Source organism: Psittacula echo (genome assembly GCF_963264785.1).
Source record: "Psittacula echo genome assembly, chromosome: 4".
NCBI classification, from domain to species: Eukaryota; Metazoa; Chordata; class Aves; order Psittaciformes; family Psittacidae; genus Psittacula; species Psittacula echo.
The window spans coordinates 58,717,490-58,744,412 of NC_137738.1; the positions used below are offsets into that span (position 1 = coordinate 58,717,490).

The window sequence follows — 26,923 nt, forward strand, 5'->3', positions numbered from 1 at the left end:
CAAACTAGTTACAGCAGTAAACAGCAGAGCCTGTGAGTGCTTTCTGTGTGCTATTTCTTGGTGATTTACTGAGCATGGGGGGAAGGTTGAATGTGCTTTTATAATCCTGATTACACCTGCAAAACTGAGAGTACTGAAAGTACAGGAAACATAAACCAGTGCGACCTCATCACTTAGGGGGACAAAAGACTTACCCTTACAGTACCAAAAATCCACTTTTCTTTCCAGGATGAGGGTATCCAGATTACAGCCAGTGGCCTAGATAAGACCTGCCAGCACAGCTCCTCAAACCTGCAGCCTGCTCCTCCCTGCTCTGCTCTTCTTCCCCGAGGTCCTCGCAGGCACAGCGAGAGCAGGCAATGACCCAGATGCACTGCTCTGAAAGTGCCATTTGTTCCCAGCACTCAACGTGCTGGAGGATTTGACACACGGCTACACACATATCCGTCACTGAACCAAAATACACATCTTTGATATTGTAAGAGGTGTTGTATCAGCTAAGTGACTGCTGACAGGCCCAGTAGCTGCTCACACATCCTATGAGGCAGTGTAGGTGCATGGGACTGCAGCCCTCTGAACATGGAAGGGTAAGTCAAGCTGCACAACGTAGATCTGGCTACAACAATAATTTTTAAATTATTATTTGAGAGCTTAAACTCTCCAGGCCAGCATTTTACTGTTACACATTTTGCTCCCAGTCACACTACGAAAAAAAACAAGAGGAAAAGCCTTTTTCCATATTCTGGTTTTGGCAGGGAGTGCAGGACTGTGTTCTTTCACTGATTCTTCTCACTACAACTTTATTTAAGATGACTTTGCCAACAGACAGAGCTATTGCATTTATATAGAATTGTAGAACACCACCAGGGATGGAGCATTTACCACTTCTTTGGGCAACCTATTCCAATGCCTTACCACCATCACAGTAAAGAACAACTTCTTAAATCCATTACTCCTTGTCCTGTCATTACAGTCCCTGACGAAAAGTCCCTCTCTGGCATCCTTGTAGGCCCCCTTCAGATACTGGAAGGCTGCTATGAGGTCTCCACGCAGCCTTCTCTTCTCCAGGCTGAACAGCCCCAACTTTCTCAGCCTGTCTTCATACGGGAGGTGGTCCAGTCCCCTGATCATCCTCGTGGCCCTCCTCTGGACTTGTTCCAACAGTTCCATGTCCTTTTTATGTTGAGGACACCAGAACTGCACACAATACTCCAAGTGAGGTCTCACGAGAGCAGAGTAGAGGGGCAGGATCACCTCCTTCGACCTGCTGGTCACACTCCTTTTGATGCAGCCCAGGATACGGTTGGCTTTCTGGGCTGCGAGTGCACACTGAAGCTGGCTCATGTTCATTTTCACATCAACCAATACTCCCAAGTCCTCCGCAGGGCTGCTCTGAATCTCTTCTCTGCCCAACCTGTAGCTGTGCCTGGGATTGCTCCGACCCAGGCGTAGGACCTCGCACTTGGCATGGTTAAACTTCATCAGGTTGGCATCAGCCCACCTCACAAGCGTGTCAAGGTCCCTCTGGATGGCATCCCTTCCCTCCGGCGTATCAACCGAACCACACAGCTTGGTGTCATTGGCAAACTTGCTGAGGGCGCACTCAATCCCACTGTCCATGTCACCGACAAAGATGTTGAACAAGACCGACCCCAACACCGATCCCTGAGGGACACCACTCGTTACCGGTCTCCAGCTGGACATTGAGCCATTGACCACAACTCTTTGCATGCGGCCATCCAGCCAGTTCTTTATCCACCGAGTGGTCCACCCATCAAATTGATGTCTCTCCAATTTAGAGACAAGGATGTCATGTGGGACAGGGTCGAATGCTTTGCACAAGTCCAGGTAGATGACGTCAACTGCTCTACCCCTGTCCATCAGTTCCGTAGCCCCATCATAGAAGGCCACCAAATTGGTCAGGCAGGATTTCCCCTTAGTGAAGCCATGCTGGCTGTCACCAACCACCTCCTTGTTTTTCATGTGCCTTAGCATGCCTTCCAGGAGAATCTGCTCCAAGATTTTGCCAGGCAAAAAATATATGTAAATATGTATTTATATACAAATATATAATGTAAAAAATTATCAAAAAGCCATAGATAAGTAGAGATGCATATATCTGATTCTTAAGACTGGAATGTAAAACTAGTCCTCTCTCCCCTTGTCCAAGCTATAACCTCAATTAGTCTTTTTCACTTCTTTGTGGATACCAAGCCATCAGGTCTCATTCAGCATAGCTAAACAGATATCCATTGATACATCCCTTCCTTCCTCCACCTGCAGCTCTCCCCATTACCTCCCCCCTCTGTTGCCATGGAAAACACTGGTGTGCCTCAGTCAGGCCAAAATCCGTCCATCTCCCAGTTTCCCCCTCTTTACTCAGATCAGCAGGATCTTCCTGCATACTGTCTCTTAAGCACCCTGTGCTATCCAGGCCACACAGTTGAAATTCACATCTAAGCACTCATTTGATTCTTGAATTACTGCAAAATCCTTTTCTCTGGCCTCTTCAAATGTGATAATTCCATCTGTCTAGAATGTCTTTGTAAAAGGAATTTTCCCCCCTTCCTCATTTTTAAACAGTGTAACCTTCCCTATGCATTCCTCTACTGGTTTCTTTGTTATTCAGCACAAGGTGTGCATCTTCATCACCAGAGCCTCTTGCTCCTTCCTTACTTCCCATCTGTCAGCCAGCACTGAGAGGGCATCTTTCTCCTCCAGGCACCCTGTGACGCCTGTCTCTCCAGCACACAGAAGTTGTTTTCTAACAAGTGGTTGTGGGTTTTCTTCTGACCTAACCCACCCTGTTAATGTTGGCAGGAATTTCTTCTTGTCCTTTAAGTCTGTTCTTTAAAAATACTGTGGGTTTTTGGTTTTTTTCCTGAGATGCAGGCAGTACAGAGTCCCTGCCTGAAGGAGCTCACCACCCACCTTTCTCTTTCAGACTGCAGCACTTCAACAAACAGTAAGCACTCATTGGAGGAACTTTAGACCTTTCCAAGTCTAAGGCCTTAACCAGCATCTCCTGTCATTGCAGGCTTTTAAATATAGGCTCAACTTGCATGTGTTGTAACCATGGCAATGCGAGGAAGGCAGGATTTGCAGGCAGGGATCTCTTATCAGACCAACTGGCATGGCTGAGGGCTGGACCAGGGCAACACAGGGGTGAGGTTTCAGCTCAGGAAGGGAGGCAGAGCCCCAAAGCATATCTGTTTTCCCTCAGCTAGGTCAGGTGGCCTAATAAAAAGAATAACATAAGTGTGGTTGATCCTTCCTTGGGCAGGAAAGCGGCCTAGATGGTCATTCAAGGTCCCTTTTAATCCTGTGGCTCTGTTTTAATAGGGAGAGCTGACTTCTCTTTCTCTGCATGCTGTGCATTCAGGCATATGCTGATCTGCTGCTGATACCAACAGAAGGTCTCTGAATATGCAGAAACCAGAATATCCTCATTAAGGATCAGCTCGGAGGATGTGAGAGTAATATATTGCTCTTTGAGAGGGGGCTGACTTTGTGCAGCAATAAAACACGAATATTAAACAGGAAGCCAATGACACTTCTGAAACATGCCTGAGACAGTAATCCAGATGCTGTTGGGGGATATGGTGCAGCCCTTAAGCCTTAGTCTATATTACTCTTTTCTTTTTTTTTTTAATACTGCATCTGCAGAGTTGGGGGGGGGTACAGCAAGAGAAAAACCAGATTTTTTAGCCTAGTTTCCTGAGGAAGTGGGGGTTAGGCTGTTAACCCAGTGTGTCTGTGCACCAGTCCTCCTCTTCATAATACTGCAGGCTGTCTCTAACCAGGCGGGGTGCTTTAGGGGCAGCATCGGGCTTCTTGGTCCTTTTTCCAATGCATCAGCTGCTGCAAGGACATGGACTGGATGCAGGCCACAAAGGCAGGGTGCCACAGGCATCTCCAGAGCAGTTGGCCAGTGGCTGTAGCAAGGCTTGCCCAGCAAATGTGGCCGGGTACTGGCCACCAAGGGTGTGGGGAAGCCAGGAGAGTCAGGATGCAGCCCAGGAGGGACCCGCATTGTAAATTTAGCATCACAAGCCCAAACGAGCTGGAAATTCAGATTCATTAGTTTCACCATTCAGGCATTCACTGAATAGTAGTGACATTTTAAATCCATAGAATATTTCAGCAAAATAAATGCTTTTGTGGGGCTTTTGTATGGCAATGAGGTTTCTATTAATGTAGCACAATTCTGGAATTATGTGAACCCTGTGTTTATTCTGGTTCACGCTGGGACACTCATTTTCTAAGGGGAGCCCTGCTGTATTTAAGGGCAGCATGAAAGAATAAAGACTTGATCCCACACTTGAGGCTGAAGCATTACGTCATTGCAAAATCTTTTCATTTGTGCTTCTAGTGTGTGTTGTCCTGAGAATTTAATTTCCTGGTTTTCATTACGGAAGAGTCTTTTTTGGAAGGCACTAGAGAGCAGGGCTTTTTCTAGAAAGTAAACTGTCAAAATACAGTGACATTTTGGGATTGTTCTTTTTCTTTCTTTCCTGGATATAGAACTTAACCAACATGAAATCTCATCATTAAAATCATAAAAATAAGTACCCATGAAGTAGCATGAGAGATGGCCCTCTTTTATTCACTTTTCTCCACCCTCAGCCCTTCTGTGATTCTTCCTAGGTTTTGCAATGATGCTTCTCATATTTAAAACTCTTATTCCCTTCCACTTTGTGTTGTATGACAACCAAGGACCTTTATTTGCCTCACTATTAAAAAAATAAGCCAGGATGTTACATTTTCTGTTCTTCCATTTCTAGTATTCTTGTTGAATTTGAAACTCCCAGAAAGATATAAAAACAACTTAAGAAAAATGCTCTCCAGGGTAATCCTTTAAAGAGCAACAAACAAACATTGCAGATTGGTCCTAAAGGCTGTGCTTCCTTTCTGAGGAGGGAGGGAGGTGAGGAGAGAGGATGTTTGCTTCTTAGCTGTGCTCTAATCATCCGATCTGGGATTTGATAAGCTCCACAAGTCTGAAACTGCTGCCTCCTCCTGTCTTCCCCCTTCCTGCCTCTCAGAAGATTAAAGTGAACACGGCAAAAAGGAAACAGTTTATTTTCAGTTCGTTGTAGTTAATAACTGCAGTGCAGCGTTTTCATTGTTTGTGTTTTAATCGTGTTGCTATGTTCTTTTCTTACCCTGTTTACTTTTTGCTTCATAGGCTCTCTTTGGTACAGAAATAGGTTTACAAACTTTGCAGGATTTCAGCCCCTTTTCAACATTTTAATATTTCACATCAGGAAATGTGACCACATGTAGGTGGCGCAGCTTCTGCAAAGACAGCCTTTGCCTTCCTCCCCGTCTCCCCCACCCACCTCGTGGGGCATGACTGCAGAACCTGCCATGCTTTCGTTTCACTCACAGACTTTTTCTGGAATTACAGTAGTTAGGAAAACAAAATGCAAAAAATATGGAGTGATTAATCCATTAAATTATTGCATGTACAAGATAAAAATAGTGTTTTACATCCTCAATATTAGCTAAACTTGTGATTTGACTGAACTTCAGGAAGTTCTTAGTAATACACAGGTCCCTTTTCACTCCCAGTTTGTCCTAAGAGTACAGGATATATGCTGAATTCTTTAAACCTTTAAAGCCCAGAAGTAAATTGGCCAGGTCTTGAGACTGTTACTTCCTATGTGTGTGTTTTTCATGATTTCTTGCACAGTGGGATTGGCTGACATTATGGTACTGTTGTATTGCAATATTAGAGTATACTGCAGATTTTCATTGTACATCATGGGTATAACATCTTTAATTAAAACCTTGCATACTGATTAAGCACAAAAATATTTGTTGCATAGGTAGAATTCTCTCTTGAGGGGGAGGGTAAAATTGTTTATAAAACCAATTTTTTTGTATATAAACCTCTATATTTACATTGCAATGTAATTGCACTTCTAAATGGCCATTAGCTGCTTCTGTGGAGTGTTTGTACGTACGCTGTTTAGCCAGTTTCTACTAAAGGTACTTTAGGGTCAATCCTGTATCTTCAGAGAAAAACATTTTCTTCTTTGAGACAAACTGCAAAATCAATTACTAAAACAAAAGCTTCTAAAATCTTATGCTTGCCTTTTTTCCCCTTGCTTTTTCATCCTTAACAATGACGTGAGTGCTTATTTCTGGCCACAGAAGCACTCTACTGGTGCCACTGGGATATTAGGCAGGTAAGGGTGTGCAGGCTGAAGGGTACAGGAGAGGGACGAAGTGCTGCCTCCAGGCACCACATCCCTCCCTCAGCTCCAGGGGTGCTCAGCATCCTAGGAGCCAGCTCAGAGGGTTGGAGAGTGCAATCTGGTTTTAGGATTATTTTTAGACTTCTTTCATTTATTAAAAAAAAAGAAAAAAGAAAAAAGTTTAGGGCTTAGTACTTCTCATTTTTCTGCAACTCAAAATGCAAGCACTCTTCCCGCAATTAATGAAGTAATTTTTCTACTGTTTTGAGAACTAAAGTTGCTGCAATCACATGCTCCTCATACACGAGAAACGTTCTCAGTCTAAGTGCATGCTTGATATTGATCTTGCTAATAGGTTCCCCCATTGATTGCTCAGGCCTCGTGACTGGCTATGACGCCCTGACATGGGGGCAGGCAGTTCCACCAGGGCAGACGATGTATGCAGGACACAGGCTGGCTTTCAACTTGCAAAGAGATACATTCTTGCTTCTCTTCCAGGCAGTGGGATCTTCTCAGAAAAATTTCAAAAGTCAAGATTTAGCAAAGGGCCATGAGTGCCATTGCATTTGTCTTTCTATCCCTTGTACCCTCACAGTGTTGTGTTTCACTTGCTCACCATAGCCACTGGCTGGCCCACCAAGTGTTGCTTAATGCTTTTGGCATATTCTGTCTCTTTGCATCTGCCTCTTTCAAGTGTACACATCCACACGTTCTGCCTGTGTTGGTACATTCCATGCAGGAATGCTTGGTTATAAGCTGCCTTGATGTTTTCAGGTCCCAGCTCCTTTATGGTTTCAGCTCTCTGCTGTGTTACAAAGCAAGTTGATGCCTGGAAAAGGCAAGCTTTAGCAATGAAGATTTAGTTTTGAATATAAGGAAAACTTGGTTTACTTTGTCTTGCTTGAAAGTTGAGAGAGGAAAAAGGCACTAATACCACCAATACTGAGCTGGCAATATCAAGGGGCTAAACCTGCCTGCGGGAGTGAAGCATCTCAGGGAGAAGGAGAACAAGCAACATGCTTTGGTAGGGCTGGATGTCACAGGAAACACAGGACATGGGGACCAGCTGGCAGCAGCATATGTACTAAAGGTAAGTCAATAGATCCAGTCTGTGAGGAGATTAAAGTGTTCAGTTGATGATCTTTAACACGATTTGTGGTTTGGTTTCTTTTGTCTTTATGAAAAGTTCAAGCAAAGAAGGATTTTCCTCATGTTTTTGTGCTGTGCTTCCTGTTTCTTAAGACTTGTTGTCACTGCAACAGCGACTTTTCATCTGAGTTCCTCCTACTCCAAATGGAAAGGGCAGGAGTTTGAAAGATATGTTTTCAGACAGCCACAAGTTTGATAGTGAAGACAAAACATTCTTGGTTTGAAACCATTAATCTACTTTGTGACTCCTTTCAGGGAGGGACCTAGTTATCTTTATTTACATCCTGCAACTGCACGAAGCTTTCAAGTAACTGTTTTAGAAATCCAGTGACTTTCACATGAAAAAATGCAGGATGCCTGCCCTGTAGCCACTGTCATCTTTCCAAGTTTTGGCACTGTTGCATGAGAGGACGAACCACCAGAACAGTAGCATTCAGTCTTAGTTGAGTCTTCTAATGGTGTTGCTGGGTTTTTATCTCAGCTGTTGTCCAGGGTTGTATCTGAACTCATTGCAAGATCTGCTTCCTGTGGGAGCTGCCTCTTTCTGCTGCTCAGCTCTCCCCCACCCCATTGATGACTGGGCTTTTTCATATCATGTGCCTCCTATCTGGGACCCTCACTTTGCAAGGGGTAGTTTCAGACTAACAGGGAGTCTTCTGTCTCTGTCTAAGAGCAAGCCTTAAAGTTTCTCTTAAAGTAAATGTTTTATTGTTGGAAAACCTTCAGATGTTCACAGGGTAAGGGCTTTTTATATGTAACCTGGCATTGCACTGTAAAATATTGCTTCATGTAAATGAAGATGTGCAGTTCCTTTATAAACTGGCCATATAAAGTCAGCACGCAGGAGGTTGTTTTTCTTCTTGTGTTCAGTGTTGCTTTTAGAAGGTTTTTTGGGGTTTCTTGTTTTGTTTTGGGTTTTTTTGTTGTTGTTGGTTGTTTGGGGTTTTGGGGGTGTTCTTTATTTTAGTAGAATTAGAAATCTTATGGTGGTGGGAATAGGCAGAAAACGCTGCACCCTAGGCAAAACTGAACATGCACACCTCCGTGCATTTGTTCCAACACTAGTGTCAGCAGCCTCCCGGGTAAGAGAGTCTTTACTCTGTCTGAAAAAGGTAACTCAAAACCCGTTACTGTAGAGCCATAGTAACCTACTACTGAAAAATACTTTCTGGACTGAATCATGGCCCAAAATGTACATAATATGATGTGTTGTAAAATAAGACAGATGACATTAGAGCATATGAACAAGGAAGTCTACTACTCTGCTGAATAACCAACACTTTCTTTACAAAGTATATCCAGCTCATTTACAGGTTACACATCCTGATCCGGGTATGTTTATTTGTAAACTGTTCTCCAGCCTGAAAACCTTAATCTTCCCTGGTTTTGCCAAGTAAAATAGCAGCCCAAGCACCAGGATGCCTGCTCCTACTTGAGGTTTGAAAAAACAGCAGCAGAGGCATGCTAGTAATAGAAAACTGACAGATGCTTATCATTATGTAGATTTTCTTCTGTGTCTGAGTATCATAAACTCAATTGCATCTACTACCAGTTGAAAAGTATTTAAGACTACTTATGACTTCAGTCAGCCACTTCTTCCAGCTGGGTAAACCTCTCATGAACTGCAACAACTGCAACATGTACCAGATCAGAATACTCTGTGTAACTGTTTTTATGCCTTAAATCATGTTATCATCTGTTTTAAATGGTGGGTAAATTGTCACTGAACAATTTTTGCTTTAATGAATAATCAGGGGGGTTGTGGGTTCACATCTAGGATTGTTCATGGCGAACTTGATCCAAAGATCCTGGAAGTTGGTGGATGTTAATGGATTCGGGAGTGCAAGCTTGAGAAAAAAAGTAGTAACTATATCTGTTGTCAGTGATTTCTTTTTTGCCAGTAGTAATAAACTTAATTCTGATCTCAATATGAACTAACAGAAATCTATCTGGAAGCTGATGAGAAAAAACAGGGGTTGTCTTATGAAGCATGTGATATCATGAAACCAGACACACAAATGATGCGTGGTTGTGCTACTCACCACATTCTGTTTCACAAAATACTTATTTCTTTACAAAAAGAAAGTAATTTTTACACAAGGCTACATAAAAACACTGCTGGTATACATGCAACGCTGGGGAGAGTGTACGTTGTTTTGGTAAAAAACTCTAATTTGTTGAAGCTGGTGCTGCTTACAGGAAAAGTTAATGGAATCATAGAATCATATAATAGTTAGGGTTGGAAAGGACACTGATTATCTCCCAAGACTGTTTTGTTTTTCTTTAAAGTTTCAAATTAAGTCTCTCTGAGATTCAGAGCAACTTTCCATGTCTGTTGATGAGCTAAGTATTTTACCATGTCTTACCATGTAGGAGGAGATGCTTGGACAGCTTTTGTTTGGACACCACTTCTGTATTGGCAGTGATATGTGTGTCACAGTTTGGGGTGATGGGATCAATAATTGCAGCTACTTATGCGAAGCTGATGAGCTGATGCTCTTTAAATCTAATACTGTTCGGTTGATTATACTTTAAAACAGCCTCAATCTGATGGTAAGCAGAATGGGTGTTCAATATGATACTTTTTGGAAAAGGTTCTAATTCTCAACACTTTTCCTGAGCCTGAAACCTCTACTCTTCCTTTCCCACTCTTCCCCTGGCTGGAGTAACAAATAAATGTAAATGTTTACTCTATGTCATTCAGATGGTGCCAGCAGCCTGTTGGATATTGGGGTGTACCTTTGGACACATAGCCAACTCTTCCTAACTAAAGCAAATCCAAACCTTTTGCGATAAATTCCTTCTGTTAAAAGAACTACTTGTGCAAACAGACTCATCCAAAAGAAGGGCACCTTTCACTGAGCAGTCAGGTGGCTGCTTCTGGGTTTTCATTTTTCCCAAACACAGTAGCTTGGGAAAGCAAGCTCTCTTCAGTAGTAATTTTGGTCAGGCAAACTTTTTGTCACCTCTTCTATTTATTATACTGATTACAAAGAAGCCAAAATCGGTGTGCCTCAAAGCTTGTATTCGTTGATTTTGCACCTCCTATGCTGTAATCTGTAAAGTCAGCAAAACTTTTCTGAAAAGTGTTGGTCAGAATTTAGACATAAGTAACATTATCCAAAGCTTTCAAGAAAAGTGAATATTCCTCCTACATGCTTAGGTAGAATGAAAATCATTAAGGCTAAAACCGAGTTCTGCACAGACCCCAGGCAGAATACAGAGTAAATAATCTTTGGTTTCCTCTGCAAGCCACGTCCAGCCCTAACCCCCAATTATGCAGCAAAAAATGTTCCCTTCCCACCTCCCTCCCTGCCCTACTCTACCTCGAAATACCTCATCTCCTTTATAGCCAGAGAGACAGAACACGTTTTGCATCATCTTCTAAAATCAAGCAAAAAGGTTTTTGTCTGCCTTTCTCAAAGTTCAAAAGTTCTTGCAAGGCTGGAGATGTAGTAAATTGTCTCTCTGCCTCAGATTAACTAACAACTTCTTTACCTAGCCCTCTTGCTTGTTTTTGTCTTATATGGTCTCAGTGGACGGCTTGGACTGGACTCCTTTAGCATGTATAAAGACAGCTGCCTGGAATCCAGTACCATAACAGTGCAGTTTTTCTGTTGGTTGAAACTAGCACTGCAGCCAGATAAACAGCAATCAGACCTGCTATTCCCCAAATCCTACATTTGGCTCTCCATCCTTTTCTCTTTCTTTTCCTAGTTTGTTTGTGGGTTTTTTTGTTGGGGGGTGGGAGGTGGGAGGTGGTTTTGAGGGGGGTTTTTTTGTTGTTTTTTTGGTTGTTGGGGTTTTTTTGGTTTTTGTTTTTTTTTTTTTAAAAAGGGGAGTTGTTTTCATCCCAGTTTCTGCACAAGCATTTGTGCTGGGATGAAGGAGGGAGGGAGTGCTGCTGGAGCTGCATCCAGAAGCTCCACATCAGTGCCAGGGGGAGCTCAGCCTCTTTTGGCAGCGGTGCCTGCCCCTGTCTTTCAAGTATTCATGGGACCAGCAGTGTGGAGTACAGAGTTTCACTTATTTATCACTTCTCTGGGGAAATTATTAAATCAGTCTCTTGGTGTAGAAGAAAATAATGAGCTAATCCAGAGTCGAGGTGCTATTGGAGTGTTTCGGATCTGGCTCGTCTCTTAAGCTCCTAACTTTTCTGCATGCAGATGTTATCCAATTAGTTCAGAGGCAGAAGCAGAGTTTCTTGACTCGATTTTTTCTTTCTAGGCCAAATGCCTGGCAGCTAGGGAGGGAAATGGATGGCACTGGAATAATAACCACCTTCCCTGAGTTTGAGCAAAGCGGTTAAGACCAATCTTTTTTTCAGTGTTTTCATAAATTGTGCCAAGCTGTACGAAAGGTGTCGGGGGAGGAGGGGGTGTTGGGGTTTTCTCTCTTTATTCCTTGATATGGCCAGTTTTTTTCTCAACCACAAAACAAAGCAAGCAGAGAAAAGATGCTTTGCTTGTAGTTTTGTGATTAAAAATGTCTGTTCCTAAAATCTTTCACAACAGCCTCATATGATTTGTAATGATTCCTTTTCTTTTCCTTCTCTCCCCACCGTGAACCCTCCACCCAAAATGAAGCCTAAGCCTTATGAGATCAGACATCTGGTAGCTAATCAGGATTTAGAACAGAGTGATCCAGTTGCCGTGTTTTATAGATTTATTTGGTTATTCCTTAATAGAAATTTTATTTTCTTAGCTACTTTTCATGTAACGATGACCAGTAGAAGCAATTTGACCTAAGAAGCCATTCCTCCTTCCTTTCCTCTGGATGCCTACAGCAACCTTCAGGAGAGGTGCTAGTGCAAAGGTCTGTGGCTTCTGCAGCTGAGGCAGGTTTCCACAATTAACAATACAGGGTTTCAAGTAGTCTGTGTATAGCTGTAAATTTATTAATCTGTCAATAATTCACAGATACCTCTCTCATGGAAGCTATGGGGAGAATGGGAGTTTAAAACAGTTCAAAATCAGTCTGGTTTCGCTGGAATGGACACTTGGGCACTGAAACGTGTGCAGTTAATGCTCCCAAACCTGAACACTAGCAGAATCACAGCTCCTGTCTTCTAGGAGTTTATGAGCTAAACACTTTAACATCATTGTTAATCTCTGCTCCATGAGTTGTTCTTTCAAAGATTTTACCTCAAGGAAGAATAAGGAGTAGCTGTCATGTGAAATTTACTCAGCGTTGGCAAAATGGTGGCATTTGTCACTTCTGCTCTCCGTCTTCTGCAAACTGGCACTAGTGTGTGTCAAACTGGATATTTTGTTGACTTACTTCTTCTCTCTCTTTGTTCTCCTTGAGAACACCAAATAATTAATATAGTCTAAAAATGTAGTGTGGCACAACCCCTTATTTATTTATTTGTGGAGTTTTCATGCAAGGAGGCTGTGAGAGCCTTAGAGGCATCATATTTCAAAACCACTTTGCTAAAGCAAAATCACTAAGAGATATTGGGTTGAGCAATATTTTTAGGGCTGGATCTAATATAATTGGCACACTTGCTGTATGCTGCTGCGCGTGTCATGTTGCTGACCTCATCTCGCTGAAGTCTGAATAGCTATCGTGTCAGTGACAGTGATGTGTCTGAGCAGTCTGAAGGAGAACTGCAATTACTTTAACATTCTGTATAATACTGGTGGAATTCAATAATTAGTTGTGAAGGTTCATATCCAGTTATCTCCTTTCCTAAAACAGAAGAAATTGTGGAAGTTTGGTGGTAAATGCTAGCAGAATGAGAAATAAATGTAACATAATTTGTGGTGTTCCAGTCACTGACTTTTTCTTTCCCTTTCTCTCTTGTCTCACAGGGCACATTTTCGAGCCATTTTTGAGGAAATGTGGTGAATGTAAGCTTGCTCTCTTTGGGGGGGAAATTCTGGTAAGTGGTGCTGTCTTGATCAATTTTGGTTTTCAATTAGAATTTCAGAAACATTGTTTTAGATTTTTTCAGTTTAAATTTTTTTAGCTGACGGGAAGTACAGAGACATAGCTGATTGCATGTGGTTTTCTTCCTCTGCTGTGGAGACTCGCAGCATGAGGAGCATTGACAGAAAACAGCATGCTAAGCCTCAGGGCAAGGAATGTAGTTTCATTTGCCCCAGTGACATCTGCTTATTGTGTTTGTAGCTGTTATAATCTGCTCAAGAGTGTGCTAAAACCTGGAGAAGAAACACAAAGGCCTAATTTAAAAACAAGGGGAAGAAAAAAGCATGCCAGTGGTATAATAAATCAGGAGCAGAAATAATATAGAAGGAGCACATACCACCCAAAGTGGTGAGGGTGTCCAATCATTCTGAAATCTTTCCATCCATTCCCAGAATGTCAGACGGGCACACTTGCCACATGGAGCTATGATGATTTGCTTATGCCTGATAGTAGTAGTTAATGCAGTTAAATGCTCCTGTGTGTTGTACCAGTTTTCCTGTTCCATCCCATAAAGACAAGCTTTGCTGCTTCTCTGGCTGTTCTGTATATAACACTTCTAGAGGCATGAGTTTCCTACAGACTTCGGGTCCTACAGTGCTATGGGAATGTGGCATGTTGTCTGTGATGTGTCTGAGCTGCTGAGCTGCACTGCTGTGAGGAAAAGGAGGCAGAGAAGAAAGTGAGCTAATTAGTGACATGCCCCAACTAGAGCACAGTAACCCAGAGAAAACTCTTCCAACCTGCAAAAAAAGCAGCAAATCTGGAGCAGTTTGTAAGCTCATCTTGCTTTTCCCCCTAGGAAACTGCCAATACATACAGTTCCGGCTTATGCCAATTGATCATTGTCACCCTTGGGAAAAAAAAGCCAGAAGTTTGTTTCACTTCTTTCCCCTGGCCAGGCAGGATATTGGACTGGTATTATTTCTTCAGGCAGCGTGTGCAGATTGCCGATGTAAACTGGCTTATTCTCCACTGGCAGAAGACTTCAGAGCTGGATAGCCTGCAGGGTAGAAAACTGAAAATCAAAGATCGGCTCTGTGGGAGCACTTGTTCTTTTCTGCCATTTAAAAAACCAGATGTTGTTACATTGTACACAAAGATCTGGATTAGCTAGCAGATGTTTAACTGTAGATCACTTAGACTTCTGCAGAATGCACACTCTTAGAGATAACATAGCCAAGATGAGAATTTTATACAGAAGTGGACCAAATGCACGAAAAGTCCTGGGCAATTGTACAATGGTGAACCCTGCTGCAGCTCATTCTTTTAAGCAATTTTCTCTCTTCAGCTTGGCTTTTCTCACAATTGTGCGTTTTGTAAGCTTGCACCTATATCCATACATTGGGAAATATAAACAGCAATTATTTAACTAGAATTTAGTTGCAGGGCCAAAAATAAGCCACAGACAAGAGCATGAGCTCATTAGTCCATAAGGTTTTGTACTAATTTCTGTTAATGCAAAACAGGATAGGATCTATATCTAGTTTTCTTTTTGGTGGTAGTAATGATACTTTGCTCCTAAAAGTTGTCCTTACAGATTGGCTGATCTTTGTGTAGGGTGTGACAAAATTGGTGCTCACGGGTTAAGGAGTAGAGTCATAATTCAGAAATAGTGATGCCATGTAGCATCAAGAGCCTTGATTTTCAAAATTCAACTGGCTAGAAATTCTATGGCTTCTCTGGGCACCTGTTCCCATGTCTGACCATCCTCAGAATGAAAAAGTGCTTCCTTGTCCTTTGTTATTGCTTATTATCAGTCAGTGCAGACTTTGCATCTTCCCTGCCTGTGAGAGGAGTCTTAGAGAAGACCCCAAAATTGGAGAAGCTGCCTCTTGTGACTCCAAGGAAATGTGGTGTCACACAGATGAAGTAGACTTGTTAGTGGGGGGGAACCAAGCAAAACCGCAATCTGGTTCACAGAGATTCTTCTTGGTGATGTTGATCTTAAGGTCCTTTCCAACCCTAACTATTTTGTGATTCTATGACTCTTTGTTTCTTAACCCATGTTCAGACTTGAAGAACATGGCTGCTTCACTTAATTGAATCTCAAAACTTGGGAAGAGGTTGGCTGACAAACTGATGTTTGTGAAAATTACCTGTTTTCCTAACTTGCCGAGATATATAAGCCAAAGAAGAGAGACACTTCTCACTGCTGAATTGTAAACATCCTGGAAATTCCTCAAGCCGGTCTGGAGCTGTATTTGCACCACTCCATGCTCCAGGATTTTGCCCCAGAATTTAATGTTGTTTTCCTGGAGGCATTATAATATGTAAACAGACTGCAAATTTTGCTTGTTTTCACAGCTGTTCCTTCCCCTCTTCCTACTTCAGACTGAGATAGAATAATCAAGAACCTTGAGTTTCTCTTCTGTAAGGATCTCTGAAATATCTCTGACCCCACTGTAGGTTTGCCTATGGCATTCCACATTCCCTGGCAGTTTAAAAATAAATATAAAAAATATAAGACAAGGAACCAGTTTTGCCCAGTCTCTGTCCCTAACCCACTGATTCCAAGAAGGACTGGACATCAAGAGAACGTTTTGAATTTATCTTGACATAGAAGCTGAGCTCTGAGGCTCAGCAGTTATTTATTAATCTTGTATCAAAGTCTTAGAAAAGGTCATGCAGCCTCCAGATCAAAAATTCATAATGGATTTAGGAGCTGATTAGGGAAGTATACTTGAATGCTGGGAGGGAAATCTTGGCTGAATTTAAAACTCCCTCAGCTAAGCTGATGATATCTTTCTGAGCAGTGTGAGAAGAGACATCTTTTGAATGAGATTCTTGTAAAGCAGCTTTGCTGATGTCAGAGCAGATATTTGCGTGCCGCTGCAGGTTTGACCTGTCTTGAATTGAGCATAGAGTTTGGCAAGCTGTCATGAAACGGACATCCTCCCACGTCAAATACACGACCTCAAGAAGTCCCAAGAAGCATGGCTGATGTAGGACAGAAGACCCTAGTGTGATGTGTTTTATTTTTTTTCCCTAGTCAGACTGCTCTTTGCCAGTCCAGACTCCCCTTAAAGCTCTTGCCTTTCATAGGAGTTTTTTCTATTCCCAAGCATGGCTTTTGATGTACAGTATGGTGCTCTTTCCCTGTCCATCTAGACCCTGTAGTTGGTCACAGCCATCAAGATCAGTGGCAGATCAAACAGTGAAGTGGATAGAGAGAGGGTCTGCTGTATTGTAAACCTGGCCTGCTTCTTTCTGTGCCAGGTGTGCCACTGTGTGCTTGTCCTCTTCCCACAGATTTCTCTTCCCAGGAAAGCTGTGAATGGTTCAAACACAAGTCTTGAAGCTGAATGTATATCTTGGAGCCTGGAACTCCAGTGCTCTTTTCAATCTAAATTTAGGCAGGGATGCTTCCCCAAATGGAGCCTTTTGATGTTTCAGCTCAAATCTGAGATGCTGTGCTTCTGTCTGCACACTCCTCTGTAGTTCAGAAGCAGCTGCACATCTTAAACAATAGTTTCAGTGATTTCTGGTTGCTCAAATATATCATGGAAGATTTGGATTTCAGCTGCTAAAAAACGAATCTGGTATTTTATTTCAGGGGTTTGGGTTGGGTTGTTTTTTTTTTTCATTAAGGACAGTCAGATTTTTCTTCTCCATTTTAAACAAACAAACAAAAAGCAGGTAATGCCTGCTTTGATTTTAAGAAATTGTATAAAATTTATTTTCAGTCTATGCACATTAAATATGTTTGCATTTAGAAAGATTGTGATGCCTTGTCCATTCCTAGGTGTCTGATTTTTATCATACAATTATTTACATCCTTGATGTCTACCAAAAATGTTACTGAATTTTTCTTGGTGATCCTTCACACTTGTCAAGCTCCTGACATAAAATATTACAGAGCAACTATATATTATCTGCAGAGAGCTTGCAATATGGGCTTTCACTGCAAAAATAACCTGCTGTTACTTTTGCTTTGTTACCTGTGTTCTACCATGTAAGATGCAGAAGAGGTTTTGCCAGAATCATTAGCTGTTCTCTGCAATTAGGGCTGACCTGGTGCTTTTGGGGAATTTCTTGTAGCTTTTCTTGTAGCTTTTCATTTTCCAGAGTCATTAATTTGGGTGCTGATGTGCCTCATAGTGTTCTGCTGCATATCTTTGTTATCTCTTCCTATGGGCTGAAGATTATCATGCATCCTTAGGAAGGAAAGCGTGTGGAAATATTTGAGCATTTTTAAATAATCATAGGGTTTACCAAGATTTGCTATGCTATGCTTGTAATTCCTTCAGTTTTAGTCTGTTTCTTTTCTTCTGGTCTAGTCTGTGTAAAAGATGTGCATGTTGGTGCTACTGGGTGTAGTAAATGTTAAATCTGGTCCATAAGATTCCTAAGGAATGCAGCTTGTTCCTTGCTCAGAACTGCATGTCTTCACTCCCAACTAGGTTGGATTTGGTCTGCTATCTTAAGAGATCTGAAGCATCGTTATACTTGTGTTCAGTTTATTAAATCAGATAACCCTACACAAGGAGGTTATGTTCCAGTCTCCTGCAGAACAGATCTTTGTGTCTCCACAGAATCATAGAATGGTTAGGGTTGGAAAGGACCTTAAGATCATCTAGTTCCAACCCCCCTGCCATCTCTGTCATTTTCCAAAGTGTTTTCCTACATCTCACTGGTAATTCATTTAATACAGCTCTTGTTTTTAATATTTTTTTTATTTTTATGAGGTTAAGGTGATCCAATTGTTTGAATTGCTCAGCAAAAGAGAGCTGGTCTGTGGGCCATCCATCAGATGTCTCTCTTGCTATAGCCATAGGAGAAGAAATAGGGAAGGACAGTTAAAACAGCAGATGGAGCAGAGCACTATGTGTAGCTGTACCTCCCAGCTTTCTTAGCTGGCTTAGCAGCAGAGATGTTTGCAGTAGATCCTGATGATACAGCAGCTTGGAGATCCATGATAGGATTTTGCAAGTGGTGAATTGGTTGAGTTTGTTTTAGATCTAGATAAGAAGCCCTCCAAGTGTGCTTTTGAAAGAAAAGCATTAAATTTGAATATTCAGATGTTGGTTTAGGGAGTGTTACATCAGCTTTGCTCTTTTCTGCATGTGTGTCAGTGTAGTCGACACAAAACTCCAGTTCCATCACACTGGCATGTTCTCATACCTTCTGTTCCTCTTCCTCCCCTGTAGAGAACTGAATAAAAACATGTATGTGATACACTGCAGGGCCATCTAACCCATGTAGTTCAGATTTAGATACGGAACAACCTTGCATCTGGTTTCACGTCCAGCTCTGATCACTTAATATTAAAATGTAAATGCTCTGATCACTTAATTTTAAAATGTAAATGCAGCTTAGAGCAGGTAGGTTCCACCCAGCTGGTAGTAGGATCCTGAGGTGTCGAAAGTGGGATGTCCTGCGAACTTAGTTGCTAGGAAGCATCACTTCCTTAGCAAGCTCATGCAAATAGAGATTTATTTTGTCCGAGGTTAGTAATTTAGTCATGTTTGGGAGTTTTCTGCAGAGATCAAAACACAAAGATTTTGCCTTGACACCTTGCAACTTTATGGTCCAAATCGCAATCACAGCACGAAACTTCTTGTGCTGTTCAAGGGGTGGCCAGAAGCTTTTAACATGAGCACATCGCTCCAGTTTTCCATACCTTGTTTTAGAATTAACTTGGAAAATTTTGGCTGACGTCATGCCAAAAATCCAAAATGGCAACAAAGCAAGGACAAAAAACACTTCCCAGCAAACATCCAGCATAGAGAGCATTGCCAAACTTGTGTGTGTTTGTGCCAAGTTTATAATCAGGCAGCAACAGGGTCTTAGTAGGTAATGCCCTCAACCTGCAGCTAATGAGCCCAGCAGCACAAGGAGTGAGAAGCGCCACAGAGAGAGGCAGGGCTCTTACATGGTGCTTGGTTTGCATGGTGCATATGTAAGAGAAGGATCATACCTGAGATTAGAAAGAATAGAGAGCATGATTTCTGGGCATCAGATAAGGCCATTTCTGTGGACAAGACTTATTAAATGAATATGTGTTGTAGTGATAAATACATCTATATGTATTTATCTGACCTGAGTATTTAACTGACCTGAGTGTGTTGTATTTTTGTAGTACAACCACACTGCTGCTTTACTTCTAGTATTTCTTTTATGAAATGCAGGGGGAGAGAGGTGGTTAATGTAATTCTCTCAACATTAATTCTGCCTCATCAATACTTCATGGATTTAATAGATTTTAGAGCTACAATCATTTGGGAGATTATTTTATCAGCCAAGTACAGCACAGATTGCTGAAACTAAATGGAGGACAGAATGCATGTGTGTGATATAGGATGCTGTGGTGTCAAGAAGACTTAATTATGATGGGATTTGTTTAGGAGATTTCTCTCTGCCTTTTGTGAAATGTCATGTTGGGCACTAAATACTTTGCATGCAGGGAAGTTATCTCTTCAGAAAGATTTGGTACAGATCTCTAGGCACAAGTGCCTGTTTCACCTCATAGCATAAACACACTGCTCTGGTTCTTCATCTCCTACTACGTCTCCCTCTTGCTTAAATGCTCATCTGGCACGAACATAATGAAACTGCATATAAAGGAGCATGAAGAAGAGGAGAGATTTCACTGCAGATTACCAAAGCTGAATATTTTTGGACACTGAGTTATTTATATGAATCAGTTTGCTAAGCTCAAAAATAAAAGGAAGCCTGGGACACAATCCAAAAAAAACAAGAACAGAAACTAGTGTGAAGATCATGCATTAGTGCATGTTTTGAGAATGCCTGCAGTGCTGTAGCACAGTTCCCATTTCAAAATTCAGCATAAAATGGGCAGATCTTGAAGGCCAGTGCCTAGTGGTGAGGGAGATTCCTGCTTGACCTGTTACTCTGCATCAGCTGAGGTGGAAAGCTTTGATAGGGAGCACTCTTCAATGTCCTGCAGGAGCCCTGCTTGCAGTGATGAACAGCAGTTATGGGCTCTGAGGGATCCCACACAGCCTCCACTGGTCTGGAAGAGTCAGCAGTTCCCAAGACAGGTTATCAGGGAAATCATCGATGGCGATATTTAGTGAGCTTAAATTCGTGAGAAATTTGTGTTCATACTGAAGGTATCACCCTGAAAATCTCAGAGCAAACAGAGGTTTATACAGCCTTCTAATAAATAATGTTTTGTCCTTGTGACCTTTATACTTGTTCTCCACCCAGCCAGAGAAATATATGTAAGATAGTAAGTCATATTGCTCCTATTGTTTTTAGGGAGGAGAAAATAATAAAAGATTCAACTGTGTAAATGTCATTCCTGCCCAGCCCATTTAGTATTATGAGACAGGGAGAAGTCTGGTTTGAAACTTTCTCTCTGGCAAAAGCTTGAAAAGCCTTGAAGCTGGTGTGCATCCTCAATCATGTCATGCAACAGCAGTAGTGAGAAATATAATATCTACTAGCTCAGTCTGGTAGGATTTTGAATGCTGTGCTGAGTGCTGAGGATCTTGCCTTTCTAGTCTTACAAGGTGGTATCTGGTCCTGTAACAGCCTTTAAGACTTTACTGATTTATTGACATAAGTTTTGCCTTTTTTTTTATCAAACTGCATTTCTTAGCTTAGATTTTATTTTGTGCTAAAAATAGAAATAGCATGAGACCTTTTGGATTCTTTAGAAAACTATTAGTTAGCAATGTGCATGGATCCTAAATGTGATCTGAAATATTAACTACTTTATTCCCTGGCTAACAAACCTTCTCATTCATGCAGTTATGATGCTAGCTAGAAAGACGACTGTGTGGCAAGAAATTGCAACTGCACACTTTGGAAACAGGATTTCGGGTCATTTCTTGTCCACTTTAGCTACTTATAAAACGTTAAAATCTTGCCTTCAGGGGAACCTTACACCTAGTTATGGTACAGTATGCTTGAAGCTAGTGGTTCCATCAAAGCACCAGCGCCTATTGGGTGCTGGGTCTAGTTAGCAGTAATGGGAGTGAATCATCAGTTTAGGAAAGTCCTCATCTTGCTATGGTATTTGTTGATTGTGCATGACACTTAGGTTTTGTCCATTCTTTCCCTCTCTGTTAATTCTGCAGTATTAGGGTATTAGTCTCTCTTGGCATGCTGTTCCATTTACCTCCTTTAATGAGAAATATTTAGGGCACTACATGTCTTTATTCTTTCAAGACAGGCTGATGGAGATCCATTACATGAAATTCTGCTCTATCCGTTGAGCAGGGTATCTCCAAATACATCTCTAGACATATAGAAAACATAAGAGATTGACAGCTGATGAATGCTGTAGACTTCTCATTGTTTTCTACTAATGGTGATTATGCCAAATGTGTCAAAACACAGAGAAACAAATTTGTGAGTGAAATGGTGTATTTTTTGGCTGGGAAGACAATGCAACATCCACAGTTCCTGATTTTGAGATATCTTTTATGATAGTTCTGGTATCTGGCAAATGCCTTTGCAGGAGCACAAGATCATTCCACTTGCATTTTCAAATGTTTTGCTCTTGAGTTTTGCCCTCTAACTGACTGTAATTATACAAGGAGGCTTAGTTTGAGTCTAACCACTAGCTTTCCTGTATGTCATTAAACATTACTTGGGGATTAGCATGCACAGTTGTAAATGACAGTATATATCTTCATTTTCTTTTGGGGATTAAGCCATTTATAAGCCAAATGTTTCAGATGAGAGAGAGAGAGCATTATTCAAAGCTGACAAAGCAGAAGGAATGTTCGTGTTGAATTAAGGGGCTGCTTGAAGCAACCTTTTGCTCACCCTGAGGAAGTAAGAGCATGTTGAAGGTGCAAGCTGCATTGCCAGTGTAAAACAGAATTCTTGCATGTTGATACTAAAGTATTCATGATTTCTGGGATAGTGTGGCATGTGCCTTCCATGTGTGTGTCATCCTGTGCATGTGGTGTAGATGTTACTCAGAAACAGTTATTTGGAGAAATTTGTCTGGTCATACATATGAAATATGCCATTGACTAATACCAACAATAACAAATCTTGCACATAACTGTGGCTCCTGTCTTGCCGTGATAGGCTTCATGTGGTTTATGCTCAGTAAAAGATGTAGCACCCTCTATCTAATATCTCTTGCAGTAGAGTGCAAAAGGATTGTGTTTTGCATAGTATGCAGAAAGCAGCCCACCTTGAAAATGTTTCAGAAGGTGGGTGTTGGGCAGAGCTCTGAGAAAAGAGCTGTTTCCAAGCAGACAGCCTAAAGCACTCAAGCTGCTCGCTGTGAACAGTCAGGAGGCCTTGGGTAAAGCTCATACTCAGATGATTTTGTTACTTTACTTTTCCCACCTTTAGGTCCCCAAACTTACATCTGCTTTTACCCATGCTTTTATTCATGTGTGATTTGAGTGAAAGTACGTGAGACCTGAGTTATAAATTTTGTGGGAAACACAGACCTGTTACTCTGGTGTTGCAAAACACCTTTTACAGCACCCTCAAGTTTCCAGAAATCAAAAGAAAAATGTTTTCCTTTTGAGACATATATTTAAGACATCATTGAAAGTCATCTGTATTGCAGGGGACTTTTAACTGCTGTAGTAAGTGTTTCTGTTGCTTAACATCAAAAGTTTCTATTGCTCTATTAGATATTTCTGTAGTTGTATTTCTGATAAAAGAAATAAAGAATTCCTAAGCCGTGACTTTTATACACCTCTTCTTCTCTGAGAAAACTCTTCCTCAATAGTACGAGAGACCAGTACCAGTCTAGGCCACCATCCTGCTTCAGCAGGCACTGTGACAGTGCTGCTGTGCAGAGTGTTTTTGTCTCAAGTTATTGCTGCTGCCTTGCTTCCACTGTAACCAACAATTCTTATGGTATTTTTTTGCCCAGAATATTTCTTCTCTTTTTGAAGCTACCCATGAATATAGTCAATGTCTTGCTAGCTACTTTTTTTTTTAGACCTCTTAAGTCAAGGATAAATTCCAGGAGCCTTATGGTCTGTCATTAGGCTCCTCTGGGTTGGAGATGCTTCTCCTTGTCACCCAGACACGAACTTTCCTTACTATTTAAAACAAGAAAATTAAAAAAATAATAATTAAAAAAAAAGGAAAGGAACCAAACACCTTTCAGTTCCGTGGTAGAGGAGGAAGACACCCGAGGCACAGCTAGCAACTGGTTGTATAGTTTCTTCAGGTTGAGAACAAGCTCTGGTAGAAATCTGTTCTTTGATGGACAGTTCTCTAATGATATTGGACAGGGACAGCAGCAAATTTAATATGCTTTACAAGTCAGGGATGGTTGAAGTGCTGGAAAACTGTGAAAGTTGAAGAGAAATCCCCTCGGAGCTTGCTTTGTTTGCTCACAATTTGCCCTTTCTTGTGTTTAGCCAGTTTGAGTCTAGGTCAGCTGCCCTGGGCTCCTCCATGTCAGTGGAGTGGAGGAGTGTGAAGGGAGCTTTTTTTTTTTTCCCTTGCCTTTTTTTGGGTTGTGGTGTTTGGTTTTGTTTTTTTTACACCCAGAACACATGAACAAAATAGCAGGCAGTTCACTGATGAAATAATAACAGTTCACAGAAAGGCTGTTGGTTACGTTGCCATGAGAAGTCTTGGTCAGTTTGACATAAATTAGCACAAGACTCACCAAAGGTAATTCTCTGGTTATGTGGCAGGTAACACCAAATTTTCTGTGTTAACAAACTTGACTGTATTTTAACACAACCAGCAATCTCTGATTAAACTTTGTGTAATTGACAGAAGAACAGAAGTAATTCCTTCTCACGTTGCATGCTGTTTTCCCGAAAGGGTCTGAAAAAATCCAAGCCATCCCAATCCATTTGTTGTATTTTATAGATGTTGCTCATCTTCTGACTAAGTAAAAGCTGGAAAAATAGGATTCTTCGATGGAGCCCAGTTAAATCTTTTGCGAAGACTCTTTAAAGTGTCAGATACAGCTTGCAAATAGCAGAGGCTTGCACTGAAGATTATTTAAATCTGTATGACGTCATCAGTGAATAATTTAAAAGACCATTTATTATGAAAAAGCATTCAGTAACCAGTGGAAGATTTATGTGTGTGAGAAATCATACTTTCGTGCACTGCAAGTCATCTCATCTGTGTTTTGTTTGTTCTGGGTAGAAAACAGTATCTGTGACTGGGAGCCTCTTCAGGGAGTTAATCCTCAAGTCACCATCGCTGTGATTTACAAGAACAGCCTTGTAAAGCTTCTTGAACCTTTTGAGGCTTTCTGCTTCTTTGTTGGTCTTTCCAGGTCTAAGGTAATTTTAGCTACTTCTTAGCAATTAGATTAGGCATAGGCAATTTCCTTGTAAAATCGCCTGAGCAGGTCCTTTGGTAAACTGTAATAACCTTGTTGTGGCTCACAGGCATTTGGCAGGATAATTAAACTGGACTTCAGTGCCACAAGTAGGTACTCAGTTAAACGCCACAGATCTGCTCAGGTGATTAGTTAAGTTTCTGTATACATAATTTCTGACATGGCCGTATGTGCCTTCTATTTATGGTTTCTGTTGCAATCTGTGCATTGTTTGCTCTGGAAAATCAGAGTTCTGGAATATAAGTACATTGGATGATAAAGCACTTGTGTATCTTATCGCACAAATGTGCCAACATTAGAAGGATTCATGTTGATTTGTGCCATGTCTTTCTTAGGTATTCGCTTTACAATAACACCCATTAATGTGTGTATTTTAAAAAAATATTGGTTTAAATTAATACCCCTGAATGTTCAGGGATTTTAAGATAGAGAAAAGTTAATAATTTCACAGAAATCAAAACACAGGATCTTTCCAAATAAGCCTGAGAAATGTACAAAACTGACAATTACTTTGTCATGCCGGGTCTGTATTGATTTTGTGCAGCATGACACATCCTGCTAGGTCTTTGTGCAGAAGAAACCACACTCACCTCCTGCCCCTTCCCCTGACAACCTCACTGCTTTCCGACTGCCTGTGTCTGGTGCCCCTGCAGCTATGCCCTTCATCACAAATGTACCTTTCAATGTTATTTCTTGAGCTTTATCCTCTTCATTTCAGAGAGCACAGAGAAAGCTGAGTGTTCATGTCCACACAAAGACATACTCTTACATTTCCAACCAACAGTCTGATCACTAAAAAATACCCATGGGTAATTAGTACTGTGTATGTAGTTAATTGATTTGAAATGAAATGCCGCTGGTGCTAGCAAAAAGGTCGTACTAGGTTCTGTTATGGCTTTGAAAAAAAACCTGTTTAGTGAAAGCTGTCTGTGAGAAGGGTGTTGTCTTTGTGTGCCGCCAGCGACTAAAGAGAAACCAGAGGTGCAGTTTTCACAAATGGTGATGTAAATTTTATTGTGTTTTCACCTAGATCTTGAGTTTTCCATGTTGATTTTAAGAAAGCAGCACTTCAGTGTAAGGAGGCGGGTGTATCTTCCTATGCACAGCAAAAGGAGCTGGTGTGCCAGCGGTCTTGTGGGTGAGGTAGGAACTTCATCTGCAGCTCTCTAGTCTATCATCCTTATTATTAGACAATTCTGCCTTCTAGGCACACAGATTACTTCATATTTTCATTCATTAATGATGTATCAGACAGCTCCTCCCCTAAAGGCCCATCTCTTCTCTTATATTCACAGCCACATGCAACCAGCAACATGTAGCTGCCAGCTGGCACTCTGGCATTGAGTGCAAGCTGCTAGCCCTTTCCGCATCTCCTGCTGTCCCCTCTTACCCTCCCTTCCCAGCTGCTCAGCTCACCTGCCTGCTCATCTGTGTCTTGGATTGCATCAATCTATCAAGTCTCTATGTGTCCTGTTCTCTTATCCCATCTCTCCAAGATGAGGTGACCCAGCTTGTAATCATAGAATAACAGAATGGTGAGAGTTGGAAGGGACTTCAGAGATGATCAAATTCCACACCCCTGCCATGGGCAGGGACACCTTCCACTAGACCAGGTAAGCCCCATCCAACCTGGCCTTGAACACTGCCAGGGACGGGGCAGCCACAGCTGCCCTGGACAACCTGTGCCAGCACCTCAGCACCCTCACAAGGAAGAATTTTTTCCTAATGCAGCAGTGCTTGTGGTTTTGTTATGGAAATAGTAACCTCTCAAATTACAGCAGTTTTTGTTGTGAGGGTATGCTCAGGGGTGACTTACATTTTAGTTCCAGATAGAATAAGTAGAGAAGAGGGAGTACTGGGGAGAAAATGAGCGAGCTGCGTCTATGAGCAGGAAGGTGTGGGTTGGCTTCAGTTTCAGGTTTTGCTATCAGGTGCTTGGCACAACGGCTCTTTTGAAATCTTTCTCCAGTTTTCTGTGTGAGAGAGTGATTATTATCACACTGCTAAAGATTAACTCTATTCTTGGTCTCTGTTCTTCTCCCAGAAATCAGGCATGCTCTGAGGTCTGGGAAAGGGAGTTCAAATTAAATCTCATGATTGAAGGGGAAAAATCCACGCTGCCAGTCTCCAGCTTGCCCATTGCAGGTGGGTTGTGACTGAGAGCAACAGGGAAACAAGGGCTGAAGTACAGGATGAAAAAAAACATAAGCCAGGAGAAAAGGAATAAATGAAACTCTCTTGAGTCATTTATACATGAATATATAACTCTTGAGTGCTTAATCTACTCTTGGCAAGTGGTGTCTGATAACTAATTTTCTCTCTTCCACACCCTCCCAGCACCTTCAGAAAGGCCATATGACAGGAATAATAAATCATATCA

The 26,923-nt window shown here is 41.5% G+C and overlaps 1 protein-coding gene across 2 annotated transcripts in view; it reads left to right on the forward strand.

Moving 5' to 3' along the window:
- The window catches only part of FYN (FYN proto-oncogene, Src family tyrosine kinase), a 142,049-nt gene that overhangs the window by 50,606 nt on the left and 64,520 nt on the right, over positions 1 to 26,923 (forward strand). For both annotated transcript variants that reach the window (XM_080615305.1, XM_080615306.1), the window contains exon 2: positions 13,166 to 13,236. The gene's annotated coding sequence lies outside the window, so the exon portion shown is untranslated. The remainder of the gene's footprint in view (positions 1 to 13,165; positions 13,237 to 26,923) is intronic.